Raw genomic sequence first — 15012 nt, 5'->3', positions numbered from 1 at the left:
TTTTGGCCAAACATTAGTAATCCAATAAAATATTGATGGTAATGCAGACGAACGAGAACAAACAAATACTCAGTCTCAGAACACAGCCTTCTACGTGGACAACAAAACCAAAAACAATAAGCCGTTATACACAAGGTCCTTCTTGCACTTACCTACGATGCGTGACGTATTGAAGGATTTTCTCAAAATCATTGTTTTTTATTTTTATATGATTAAGCGTTTTTCAGACAGATTTTTCGATTAAAATTAAATGATGATTACAATACTGATTATTGTGCGAAATGTACAGTTACAGCGGAATTCCACTTTTTTCACATAGGTGAAGAAAGTGGAATTCTTAGTGTCCTCATATCATCTAGGAACCATTTCACCTAGCTTCATAGTAAGCAGCGTTTCTCAATAAGTGAGTAAACCGTTAAAATTCTTTAAAATAGATTTTTATTTTTCCATAGCGCCATATTTAAATATCGAAGGTGTACTCATATGTAAATAATTGCTTTAAATACTGTTAAACCATAGAAAAGGCCGTAATTTAACCATATTTATGCAAATAAATAATGTATTACGTCAGTAATCAGCCGGCATATTATTATTTGTGGCGCCAAGATGAGAGGTTGTGATAAATATTATACATGAATAAATACAAAACATTGTATCCCATACGGAAAGGGGGGGTATTTTTAGACTTGTAGATGTTTTTGGTGGACCGACGACCTGATAAATGTAGCAGGAAGGCGCTGGATGCAGGCCGCTACCAACCGTGCGATGTGGAAGTCATTGGGGGAGGCCTATGTTAAGCAGTGGACGTCCTGTGGCTGAAATGATGATGATGATGATGATGATCAGATGTTTTTAGTATGTGTGCATGCATAATTACGCGTTACAATAATTCATTAACACATGTCGCTCATTGTCGCAGATAAAGTGCATAGTACGATTGGAGATAATAGTAGTTATATCTGGTGCGAGTGTAGTTATTGCGTTTATCATTCCACGCTTTGATAAGGCCAAGGCCGCCTTTATACATGCTACTCTGCAATTTTGTTTTTTTTTAAAGATAATTTTCAAATGTTCTGTTTTTCGGCCAGTGCTGCCAAAAAAAGATTTTTTTTAATTGCAATGTCAAAGACTCAATTTTTAAGCTTAGGTATTTTTTTCATTTTCAAATGTTTTGTTTGCCGGCCAGTATTGCCAAAAATAAAGAATGTTTTTTATCTGGAATGTCTATGTTTAAAAATTGAGGTTAGGTTCAATTTCCTGTAACTTTACTGAATATTGTAAGTTTGAAACACCCTGGATTGTTGTTGCAATGCAATTTAAGATTCATCCGACGATTTCCTTGGTTTAAAGTTCTGTAAAACTTTATTGAAATAGTTGGATGAAATTCCTTCTTTAGGGCTATCAGAGTAGAATGAAAACATAGACTTTGTCAATAAGATATTATGCAACCGTAAGCATATAGGCACAATTTTGATTAAGATTTCCGCCTTTCGTAGAGTTTATTTGCAAGTGAGTATGATTTATCGTCAATTATCTTCTAAATAAAAATGAATTGATGTTCGTTAGTCTGATTAAAACTCGATAACGGCTGGGCCAATTGAGCTGATTTTGGTTTTAAAATGTTTGTCGTAGTCCAGGGTAGGTCTAAATGATGAGCAAATAAGGAAAAATTGCGAGGTCCACGCGTACGAAGTCGCGGGAGGCCGCTAGTTTGAAATAATTGTGAGAAGTAACTTTTTCTATTAGCAACGGTTTATTCTCAACGAGCTAATATTATCTCACTCAAGCTCTACCTTGGTAGTAATTTAGGCTGAGAGTAGAAAGACAAAAAATATTTTGGACATAGCTATGTCATTATGACGTATTTTACGGTATATTCGTTACAATCCATGGCATATTTATGTTTTGAAACATTTCCGTATTTTAAAGTACAAGTTCAAACCATGAACATGAAAAACTAAGGTCATACATTGTTTAATTTTTTTCATAAAAAAGATATCACGTTACATACATGAAACGTATATTTTATATTGTATTTACTTTAACTCTTTAAGCAAAGAAAAATTATTTCTAATTGTAACTGTATTTTTGTATCAATTCCAAAGGCTTTATTTAGTTTTTTAAATGAAATAAAATATCTTATCGACAGTTTATTATCTTGCGATAGACCTAATATAGATTTTATGAAAACTGAATCATCCTAAAGAATTTATGAAAAACAAATGAAAAAAAAGATACAGTCTAATTGAGAACCTCCTTTTTTTAAGTCGGTTAAAAATATTGAAACTACAATTACATATTCCTAAAATAAAGTCAGCATGTCGAAAGCCAGCAACATTCTCTTACACCGCAAAATGCAGTTCTCCAGCCAGCTACTTTCTTTTGAATGACTAGACTGTTCACGCGACTTCTCTTTGCATAATGCTGAGATAATTATATGATACCTACGTCATTTTTAAATACTTAGCTAAACTCTATTATTTTATTTTTGAACTAAATCTAGAATAGGCAAGTGCGCAGTAGTAAGATAACTAGCAAGGTCGATGTGTAAAAAGTTGGCTCTAAATGTTAAGTTTGTGCCTTGTAGAGTACATATTAAATGTCAGTAACTTAATCTAATGTCAGCAATGGGAAATATTAAGCATTAAAACTGGAGCATGTTTGCAGGTTACACACACCACCTTATTTTTTAAATTGACAAAAATATATTGAAAAAATATAACTAAAATGAAAAAATATTTTAAAACTTCAAAATAAAATTATTCCTAATTTGTGCATAATTTTAAAATATTAATTTATGTTTATTAATCAAAAAATATAAAACTTGGCAAAAGTTTATGTGAATATTTGGTGAAAGCATACAATGCCATTTTTAATAAATTTATCAAAGTTAAAATCTTATTATGTTGACAGTAGCAAAACATTTTGTTTATTATCCCATGTTTATGAAGGTAGCGAGCGTACAAAGTTTATTGAGAGAATCTTATATATTTTTATTTTACTGTCGATTTTCAGATAATTGTAATAAAAATGCCACCGAAATCACAGCACTAATTATCTTACACACTTACGCGCCGCTTCGGTCATAACAAAAAACACTTACCAAGTCCAAAACGCAATCCAAAAGTTCACTGATTTGTCCACACGCACCACAGATAACAAACAGTAAAAAAATTAACAATCAACAAAAATTCAAAATTCCAATGCACTGCAAGCACTTCTGTCACTGTCAGATTTTCAAATTCCGAACACAATTCCCTCCAGTCGCAGTTCGTACGAGCGCGCGGCGCGTTTAGCTGGCACCGCGGACCTCGAGTCACTGAACCGCTCGCCGCGCCCCTCCGTGTCGCGTATTTTTGTTGTGGTGCGCCTCCCGAGGCGCCTTATCATTGTCAAAAGATGGATACGGATTTCGGAAAATGGGTCACAACGCCGCCGTACAATGATATCACGCATCTGAACATTTCAAGTCATTAATTGATGGTGAGTATTTTTAGACTTTTTTTGGGCGCCTACCATTATTTCTCGCTCTACTGCTGTTTTTAACCTATAAAAGTTCCACCCACAATTTTTGACAATTAAGTTTTTTATCGCTAAATACGAGTGATGAGATTACAACTTACAACTCCCGCACCAGCCTCACATAGTTATTAATAATTTAATTGTAAATGTTGTAGAGTTTATCTGCGTTTAATTAATTGTCACGCATAATATGATTTATGACACGTGTGTTTGCTTTTAAAATACTTTGTTACAAAAACACTAATAATGTCTGGCACCAATGAAATTCACTGGACAACTAATTAAACTGAAGCAGCCCCCCTAGACAAAACGCACTTTTTGATCGAATCGAAAATCGAATCCGTCAAAACTCCATACAAAAAAGGGGCTTTTCGACCACTTTGCGACTGGTTTGCGATTATATTTTGCACTTTGTCTAGACCCACAGGATAGCTGTGAAGTTGCAATTTAATTAAAGAACGATAAGTTAAAAAGTAGGTAGCAACTAAAATGACTGTCGTTCCTTATTTGAATATTTGATTTTCTTCGCTATGACGCCAAAAGATTCCATTTTCAAATTCCCGACGCCAGCAAAAAGTTTCATTGCGCGTTTCTTCACTCCGCAACTGTATTTTTCCCTGAACTATCTGTCACCTTACACGGTAGCACCGGGCGACCTCTGCCGGGCTAGGAAGTCATTACAGTCATTATTTATCACACGAGCTGAGCGATTATAATCTTGTCTGCGGTCACTCACTCAACCTCAGCTCACTCAGCATTCAGGGTTTCAAAAGTAAATATAAAGCTGCCTTACTTAAGAAACAGATAGATGCAGAAGATCTTCGCCGTGGGTACTGGAAACTACTGCCCCTAAGAGATTATTTCGCGTAGCATACAGTACAAAACACAAAAACACACACACACCACACACACACTACACACTTACACTACACAGGCAGAAAAAGTGTATTTTTTCTATTTTTTTAGTCAATTTAAATGTTTATTTATTTTTTTTACTCATTTTTTTTTTTCGAAGCCCCCGTGACCATTTTCTCGACCAACACCTTAAGAGAAATGGTGGTGGCTGAAAACCAGCGCTGTCTAGGGCAGGTAGTCCTTGGCGGCACATGCTGAGCCACCTCCATTTGCTTTTTCTTTTAGCATAAGTTATTTTAAGCTTATAATGTAATTTTGTTTCTTGTAATTCCTTTTATGTTTAAAAAGCAATAAACGTTTTTATTATTATTATTATTATTATTATTATCAACCTCCATAAGAAAGGACAGATTTTGCCCTACAGTTATGTCAAAGAACAAAATCGAAAGTTGCCGAAAGACCTCTGGTGTTCGACTGGTTCTTTTAATACTTTGTTTCAAGCTCATGGTAAATGCAATGATAAAGCATTAAGTATTGAATATTGAATAAACTAAAGAACTGATTTTCAATCGTCAGTTAACTTTTAACTGAAGAATAAACTGGTCATTTTGACATAAATTTCATACTGAAACTATCAATATGCCAAACTTATTCTTCAGTTAAAAGTTATCGGATATTTGAAAAATCAAATTTCAGACTTTTTTTTCAACTGAAAATCCGTAATCTTAGCAAGCTTTGAGCATTTTTTATTGCTATGTGTACTTAGTGCTATGTACGTTAGTTTAAAAATCGTTTCAGTCGCCCAGCTGCTGAAAAAGTTTATAAATAGTTGATATCACTTTAACAGTCTATAAAGTAACAATCACAGTCATTAATGAAAGTGATCGTTTGGTCGAGTCAAGATAGACACATTCGATTTCATCGCTTCGTGTGCAGCATCGATTAGTAAAATAAAAGCGAATCTCGTTTCAATTATGCGCCGAAGTGGACCGAGTGGGCTCGATGTTGCACGAGTGCAGTTTTAAGTCGGATTTTCGCGGAGGACTAGGCAGAAATAGGCGAATGACCTCATTGTCAAAAGTTTTTTTTTTATTGTATAAAATTAAATTATTACCAATTCGGTCGTTGTGGAAATTCATAGGGGAGGCCTTTGTCCAGCAGTGGACGTCATTCGGCTGAAACGAACGAACGAATCAATCTATCACGATCATTTGAAGTAGGCTTTGCAAAAGGAAGGTAATTTCAATTTGAAAATTATTGAACAACCCTGCTTAAATAAATAAATACAAACCTAAACCAATGAACTCAGATCTTTCTAGTTTTCAGTATTTTGTACCTTTAATCTACCAGTTACATAATAAAGTAGTGAGCTTGGACGAATGGCTACTGACCCATTCAAGATACTGATCAAAATTAAATATCTAAACAAACGAATAATGTCTCAAAGATTTTAAATACTCGTCTCGCACCCTGTAAATGTTCATTCAAAGCGTGCCGGCTTTTCAGTCCTCGATTTATTAAAAAAAAACGTGCGATTATCGAATGAGTAACGAACTACTCGAGTAAATACTCGAATAGTCGCCGATCGTGGCCGAACGCCGCCGAGCACTGGCGGCCGCGAGCGAGGCCGCGCGCGGGAAGCGCCGAGGTCGCGTCGTTCCCGCCAATCAGCGTCACGGCGACTGTTTAATCTATGACTTTGTGTTGCCACTTTTTAATTGGAGAAATTACCAGTTAAGGAGTTAAATCTAATGATGTAAACAAAATATTTATTTTAGATTCTAAATCAATTTTAAGATCAAGAAACAAAACTAAATGTTTTAGCCAATTAAAAAAGTTGTCTGTAAAACAAAAGCAGATTAAGTTTAACTGCGGAAATCATGGTTTCCTTGCTTGATTTTGTTTTGCTGTGCTATCCTATAAGTTCTTAAATTAGACGTATATTTCCTAGTTTTATTCATTCTTACAAGAGATCTTTATTTATTAAGCCACTGAAATCTACTCACGGAATATTCAACATTACCTACCTTACTACTTCACACCCTCACTCCTAAAATCAAAATAAATAGGTGCCCAAACTGAATTTTAAACAATACTTAACTTTTCCAAACATTCCCTTAAATGTCAGTCTTTCATTAAGTAATTAATTAAAACAAAAACAAACTCTCACCTGCACGCCTCATACACATGTTTCGCCGCAAGTACTCCAGGGTAATCTTGAGCACCTTAATTGATACTAATTACAACTAATTGTTATTAGCGGTAATTACTGTTTGGTTTGACGAGCTTTTTTCGAACTTCAAGACATGATGAACATTTCGCAAATTTTCGGGCTATTGTTACAGGGTAGCAACTAAACAAACGATAGGGCTAAAAGAATAAAAGTCTATGTTTATGGATGTCGTGTGTAAGTAAAAAAAATAAATCGAAAAAAGTTCAATAAATTAAAACTATTAAAATAAACTTAGAAAAATGTATTCCAATACTCGTAAGTAGGTACTGGTAGAGACTTTGAAACTTGATCAGCCGAAAGAGATGCAATACTATTAATTTGTACTATGCAAACGTCCTAAATTAAATAGCGTTTAGCAGTTTTCACATTAAAAACTCTCCTTTACAATCTCAACATATCCCAATCCCAACTAATATTATAAATGCGAAAGTAACTCTGTCTGTCTGTCTGTCTGTCTGTCTGTCTGTCTGTTACGCTTTCCCACTTAAACCTCGCAACCGATTTTGATGAAATTTGGCATAGAGATAGTTTGAGTCCCGGGAAAGAACATAGGATGGTTTTTATCCCGGTTTTTGAAACAGGGACGCGCGCGATAAAGTTTTTCTGTGACAGACAAAATTCCACGCGGGCGAAGCCGCGGGCGGAAAGCTAGTTACAAATATTTTTACTTCATACTCGTACATACAATGAGCGTGATTAAACATTATTTATTTATTTTAAGAGCTTTTACCCAATAATAATATGTACATTAAGTATTACACACAATACCACTCCTTTGCGTCGCGCAGTCGGGTAAAAAGCTTAAAAGCTCAACTGTTCTTTTACATTATTAACCATAATAGCTTATTTAAAAACCAATGGAATATTACATTATTTTAATACCGCTAAATACTCAAGATTTTCCCAGAATTTTGTTAATAAATACATAACTATCAATGTCCCTTGTATAATAAATAAAACACAATTCGTGAAATATGCGCGAGCACACGTGAGCGAAGGGAAAGCCGTCACCTTCGCTGTGCGCGCGCCGCAAGGTCTACAAAGTATATTTTTACGAACTTAAAATTAATTGATAGTCTCCTATCGACAATTTTAAGATTGCTTTATGATCATAGTAATCACACACTTGTTTTTAATAAAGTAGAAAGGACAAACCAACTTGTAGTACGAAACCGATCATTATTGGTATTTGGTATGGCCTCAACTGATTCACTTACGAAAAGTCACTTTATTAAATGGCCTTTGTTGGTAGTGCATGTCACTTAACATCAGGTGCAACCACGGTCAAATACCTGCCTTAAAAATGTTGAAGATAGTAAGTCCTATGTTCGAATCCAGCTTGATTTATAGGCAGAACTTAACAATACGGATATCGAAATCAATGCTGTACAAACTACAGTAAAATGAAAATGTAGGCAGCAATATCGTATTACTTATAGTTAAATAATGGTGCAGATAATATTGGGTAAATACTGTGTACCTACCATGAGTTTACGTTAGGTGTGCTCGCTAGCGAGTACGTCAAAAATCTCTATGAAGATTTTGTTTCTTGAAAGTAGCCGCTAGGGGCGCTGCACAATACATATGTCATACAAAGCACACCTAACGTAAACTCATGGTAAGCACACATGTCGAGCATTATTTGAGGACTCGTGGACATACTCGTAGGTTGCGCAATCGCAGCCTCGCCGCGGAACACTTGTCCTTTGTAACGACAAGGATGTTGACGGTATTTGAGGATGTCGTCCTTTGGAATTACAAGCTAATTTGAATTATTCAAAAAACAATAGTGTAAACAGTAAACCATTGAACTTGATAAATGCTCATTATTACTCATGTCGTTTTTAAAAGCTTTTATTTTGGGAAAGTTCGATATTTTTAAGCTTGTAAGCGCTTTGGACCCGTTCTGTAATCTTACAAGTGTTTTGCATTAATCATAAATAAAATTACCATCGACCTGTAAATCGATTTTAATTGATGAATTTTATCAAAATAATAAATTTCAAATGTTGATAGCTTGTTAGGTTAAGTCTCATATCTAGTAGACTAGTTTCATTCTTGAATTAAAAGTAATTAGGCGAGGCCAAAAAGTAAAATATTGGCTATAAAGAAAAAAATACTAATTTATCAGAAGGCAGAGAAAACCTTATGTAAATACTAAATACACATAGCTGCCTATATTTTAATTCTCATGCAATTATATTCAACATGCATGACCTAAGACCAGGCATAAAATAGTAAATTATGAAAGCTTATTATCTAACTTCGTTTACGATAAATCGCTATTAGTTGTTATGCAAATGAATGCTAAAGCTAATCGTTTTCAAAAGTCAAAACAGTATTAGTAGTAGCTAAAATCAAATACGATTTAAGTACCAATTCAATTTAAAACTTTAAGTTTTCCTTTTTCCAGTCTTTATCCTTTTACGGCTGGACATTGTACTGTTTCGTACATTTTGACGTATTTTTCTCTGATACGATAACAAGACATCAGCTACTGGACCTTAATTTGACCAAAAGACATTTTCAGCGTGAAATTTCAGTCAATAGCACCATCGAATAATGTACAAAAAACTTGAACAAAAATGCCACGTTTGACTGAAAAAAATACTTGGGATGATTAAAAAATATGTGCTAAAGCCAAAGATTATCATACTATTAAAAAAACATACCAACCGAATGAGGGCTATAGTTTTTATACTTAACAGTTGGCACCCCTCCTGGCGATTGACAGGACCTTACTCTACAGTGGCACTAACTGGTAAGCGCTAAAACGATAGCCCTCATTGAGAACCGAAGTCGGTCAAAAAAAAGTTCCATTTTATAAAATTTATTTGATTTATTTAAGTCTCAAGTGTTAAGCGGGCCTTCTCACCAGCAGCCACGTAAAGCAAGGCTACCATTACTCATACTCATCGGTTGCGAAAGTCTGCTCCTAAGGACTCGCCCAGGAGGTCACTCGGGCGCAGAGGCGACCTCAGTCCGAGTCGCAGTGGTCAAGTGGACAAGCACATGTTCCGTTCCTACTCATTATTATATTAGGGTTTCACACGTGGAGATTATCTGTTTAATTATTTTTTGCAAGAATATCTTAGTCCTCCTAGATAAAAGGTAAAACCTGACAGTTGTAATTTCAAAATGCCTGCCTTCCGGCGTATTTTTCTATGTAAAGGAATTGTATTTTCAGAGCATTCCAAAAGTGCTACTTGTCACCCCTGCTCTATTAAATTATGAAGCCAGTTCTCGTAGTCGGTTTAAATTCCGTAAAGAGCAAATATTCCTGTATGATAATACTCCGCTTCGTCTGGGTGGTTTTTATAGAACTTTTGACTTAATAATACCAAAGAACTACTACTTCATCTTCTATTTCCTATCATCAAAAATCTCTTAGCAATAGATTTAAGGGCTATTTTTGCATGTCCGCCTGATGCATCGGCATCGCATATGCGCCGGCGGCGCAGTGTTACGTAACGCTCCCGCACCAAAACATTAGGGTATTTTTGGGAAATAGACCAAATAGCTTGCATACCGGCAACACTGCTAGAGGGAAAAGTTTTCTTTTAGTTTGTTTTAGAATATTTGCAGAGCTGCTTCCCAATAACGCCTTACAAATTTTCATGTCGTGTGTGTTTCAATTTTAATTTTGTTATATGATTAATTGAATGTGTTTATAATCTTCATTAACTCTTTTTAATCACTCACAAACTGTCTGAAAATATATTATAGGCTTTGCTTTCCCTCGGCTTACAATTTGATAAACATAAATACCTACGTCTTGTAGATGTAGCAAGTGAAATGTGAATATTTCAAAAACATCAACTTGGTAACACGAGAATGTTTATTTGACTCTATCGGGATTTGAACCCGCAACTCCCAGACCAGGCGACCGCAATTTTTTTTTAAGATACCAAAACAATCCACACCATCTGACGCAACAAGCTGTAAATGCTTGATCCTATGCAACGTAGAAGTCTAACTCAGCCATGGCTGATTCAAAAGCTGTACCGCAGGGTTGAAACAGTATAGCATGTTGCAACGGTTACGTCACGGTCCCGTGTCCCGGTGAAAGTGCGCGGGCGCATGGAAATCCAGCGACCACGATCTCTGCGGCGTACAGCGGAGGCGGCAGCAGTACTCCCGCAATGGTACTCCTGGCTAAAAGAGAGATGGGAACGAGAGGTGGGAATTTTTCCAACATAATCGTTCCTTTGACGACTAACTGGCCCAATCTCTGCGGCGTACAGCGGAGGCGGCTACAGTACTCCCGCAGTGATGATCCTGGCTAAAAGAGTGATGTAGAGATGGGAACGAGAGGTGTGAATTTTCTCAACATAAGTAATCGTTCCTTTGACGACTAACTGACACAATCGCTGCGGCGTACAGCGGTAATGGCTACATGATGCTCCTGGTTAAAAGAGAAATGTAGTGATACGAACGAGTGAGAATTTTCGCAACATCATGGATTCTCTGACGACTGTCTGGCCTGGAGATTTGCGAACCGGGCTACTGCAAATTATTAAAACTTCAATAGACTACTTATTGCTAAATTCGGTGCCATAGCCATCCAAACAAGAGGTGGTAAGTAAGCGTACCTACCACATCATAGAAATTTTTGTGAAAAATATGTACCCAAATATCTTACCGGAATATTGAAAATTCATGGAGCGTGGGGCACTTTAGCATTCGATGCCTGTCTCGAAACCTGTGATTTATCGGTGAAAATCAGTTATCAATTTGTAATGTACCTGCTGTTTTTTATAGTTTCTTCTTATTTTCTTCTTGCAGAATAACAGCTTCTGATCATAACCTAGGCAAGGCTTCTTAGACTAGTTGCTTTATGGCAGCGGTTGCTGCGTTTTTGTTGCGGCCATAATGCGTCTATCTCTGTCAATTTGCATGCTAGAAAGCCGTACAGTTTGGGGTAGACGGTGTAATTGTTATTTATAGAATTTACGACTCCTGGCTTTCGATGACGGCTAAGAACGAAGAGACAAGCTCCGAATTTTATTTTATAGCTTTCATGACATAAGATAGCTGGTAGTTACAGCGGTGAAATAAACTTCTAAAGATGATTGCTTAATAGACTTCATCACAAGGGATTTTAATACAGTTTTTCACAAGTAATGTAAATAAGAAGGTTAGTGGCTGAGCTGGCAAATTCCTGTATCTTATTACTAATTATGCAATAACCAAATGAGCAAAATTTTTAGGAACACTTCAGCCCTTTAGGTAGGTAGCTAAAGGTGATACAAATATTATACTTTAATCGAATCCTTATAAAAATAATATTAAATAATGACAATACAATTATAAAATTAAAATTTTCTTAGAAACGCCATATTATTATCCTATCGTTTTATGATACCTATAACTGTAAGGATTTTTCAAAATAGTCGTTTAATAAAATAAATATTGCAGCAATATGAGGTTTATAAGCATGTCTTAAACATTTGACTTTAAAGCTATTTTCAGAAATATTTTAATAAATCTAATAGAACTCCCTATTATATTGGGTTCTCGCTAGGCCAGCGTTGCACGGTTATCGTAAACTGTGCGCACGCGCCGCCCGAGTTTCCGCGCGCGTTTTATACTGACCATTGTCCCGGCTTGATATACTAAGCGCCTGGGCCATAGACTGAAGAATATTACGTAATAATAAAATATTACTAAGGAAAATCTCAGATTGCTTAAAACTAATTCAAAATTGTTTCAACATTATTTAGAAATTTTGAGGCAGACGTAAGAATTTATGAAAAAATATTTTATCCTACTCGTGTATTTTATCACAGTGGCAAGCTGTAGTATATTATACTACTATTTAGGCTTATGTGTTTAGCCTTACACCTCACATGATTTGTAGAGGTAGACACCGTGGTTTCAATAGTGCTTTTTTTTTCGTTATTTCGTTCGTTTTAGCCAAATTACGTCCATTGAATTACCAACTTACTTTGAAAGCACACATTTTCATGTGAACACAGTAACGTATGCATTATACCTACCTACGAACGAACCAACGTACCCATTATATTTCAATTGTGACTGTTACATAGTTTGTTTTGGAGCCAAGTTATTAAATCAAAATAGGTTTACAATTGAACATATTGGATTGCATCAAGCGTTATAAGACGAGAATGAGTCAACGTAGTAAGTTAGATAACGCGCGATTGACTAACTTACTGCAACCTTAAGATTATGTCAACAAATTATGCTAGAGCGAGACGGAAGATTTGCTTAGAAAAAGACATCAACGAGTTAGTATAGCAAACTTTTTGACCATAAGGTCATTAACACTAAAAATGTTTTTTTCAATACGAATGGAAAGCTTTTTATTTGTAGTTTTGTGTTAATCATCGATGACACTCTATAAATTGTGGCGTCTTAATTTCTAATAGGTGCTATTGAAAAAAAAACTAATGGTATTCTCGTACAGTTCTATGCAATGTCTATAGTCTATGCCCAAAACTTGAGCAGAAAACTAATAACAAAATGAGACTTTAACCTAAAGGCATACAGTTTAAAACTAGATTACCGTTTACTGGAACAGAACGCAAGGCGCATTGTTCAGGAGAGCATTGCGTTTTAAAGGCTTTCTAATAAAAATCAAGTCCTGCCTAATATGGGCCGAGGACTAAATGTAAATATAAGGCCTGTTGCTAGAGAATTTATAAAATGCAGAGAGTGTGTTAGAGAGTAAAATATCCTAGATTATCACTAGGTCTGGAATCAGGCCTGTATCTTAATGTAAAATGATTTTAGTGTAAAAAAAAATCACAAACTTAGAATAACATTTTTGAATTTGAAACTTCAGCTATCTTTGGAGTTTGGTACATCAATACTAGCTAATGCGGTTATCAAATTTTAATAGAAAACATTTTCTTCAGCGTCATTTATTTCAAATGTAGACAAGCAATGGACAGTATAGCACCAAACCAACTCTTTTCATAATACATATAATTAAGCCAAAATTGGTGCCTGAAAAAAATATTATTATGTATTTACAAAAGTAGGTTAGTATAAAGCATATGAGATGCTCATTTGTTTCTTTTATGCCATTCTATGTCGAACCAAAAAGCCGCGGGAAAAGCGATTAAGTTGGCATTTAATTGGTTATTCTTATGAGGTGGCTCAGTGTTTCTTACCTAAGTTACATAAAGCTCTAGAACATTCTATTACTTTCTAAGTTTGTTTATCATGTTATGAACTAGTATAACTACCTAAATAAACCAAGATTCTCCCTTTAGATACGGATTTACAATACCTAGAGGAGCTTTTATTATTATATAGAGTTGGAAACTTGGAAAAAACCCCACAGTTTATTAAACCTAACATTAAAATTCGTCCAATTCGTACAATTGTGATTTTGATTGAAAGGAGTCTGAACTGTGTGTTACCCATCTATGGTCATCTGGCCTATTGGTTAGAGTACTTTGCGGTTACAAATTCGGTTCTTGCTTATAAATGTTAGCGGGACGAGAAAAAATTATATGTGACCGCAGAACATACGGTCACCTACCTACTGAGACATCAAATTCCCGCAAACCCGCATGCCCATGACCTGGGCATAAACTAATGCTTTGATTCTTTTCCCTCAAATCACTTTCTATCCCAAGCCCAGTAGCAAACTCAAGTTATGGTCCCGGCCCCCCTCGGCATTATTCGCAACATAATTATAATCGGCTGCTAATGATCTTGATCGGGCTGTTCCTACTTTTCCTAACAATCTAACACAAAAACGATCGCGGAGGCACAGTGACCAGGCTTTGGTTTGAACTGGGATTGTGTAGACTAGAGCAGAGCTTTTTTCAGCTTGATTTTATGTAGTAATTAATGGTTTTAAAGTGACCATTACAGAGTGATAGTATTATGCTGTATAATATGTTAACTGCATGAAATAAATTGTGAAAATTATTATGACAATGTTGTGCAATGGGTTTTTTAATATCATATTAGAATAAGGTGTTCCCCTTTTCACAACAAAATATTACCTATCTGTGAAACTTGACTTGATATTTGAAAGTATTTGAGGTCTCCGAATTTTAAATTCATTGAATTTTGAAATACAATGGTTAAAATAACGTTGTTTTTCCAGCTATTCACTTGGCAGCGCACAAAATCCACATCGGCTACATTCGGAACCGAATCATCCCAATAAAAAAACTTAAAACGCTCCCGTTCAACATTATCGAAACCAAAAAAAGGTTTGGTCATTTAAACTCATTTCGTGCCAATCTGGCCACCCTGTCGCGCACACAAGCGCGCCCGCTGTGTGCGTTACGTAACCGCGGCGAGAGTGCATTCACTCCAAGAGAAATGCAACGATGCACGCGCCGGTGATATAATAAGTGATGGATTAGCGCTCATTACCACAGATGCGATCTTGTGAAACTCTCTAATGCAGTTTT

The 15012-nt window shown here is 35.6% G+C and overlaps 1 protein-coding gene across 4 annotated transcripts in view; it reads right to left on the bottom strand.

The window, feature by feature from the left end:
- The window catches only part of Eip74EF (Ecdysone-induced protein E74), a 216834-nt gene extending 213488 nt beyond the window's left edge, over positions 1–3346 (bottom strand). For 2 of the 4 annotated variants that reach the window (XM_028311815.1, XM_028311814.1), the window contains exon 1: positions 3104–3330. The gene's annotated coding sequence lies outside the window, so the exon portion shown is untranslated. Of the gene's footprint in view, positions 1–3103 lie in introns of all 4 variants that reach the window. The other 2 variants (XM_028311816.1, XM_028311817.1) reach the window with 2 other exon arrangements.
- Between the last annotated feature and the right edge of the window lie 11666 nt (positions 3347–15012).

Source organism: Ostrinia furnacalis, unplaced genomic scaffold (genome assembly GCF_004193835.3).
Source record: "Ostrinia furnacalis isolate ACB-3 unplaced genomic scaffold, ASM419383v2 OfSCF3547, whole genome shotgun sequence".
Lineage (NCBI taxonomy): Eukaryota > Metazoa > Arthropoda > Insecta > Lepidoptera > Crambidae > Ostrinia > Ostrinia furnacalis.
The sequence above is the reverse complement of the archived record's forward strand: the minus strand, read 5'-3'. Positions and strand labels throughout refer to the sequence as shown.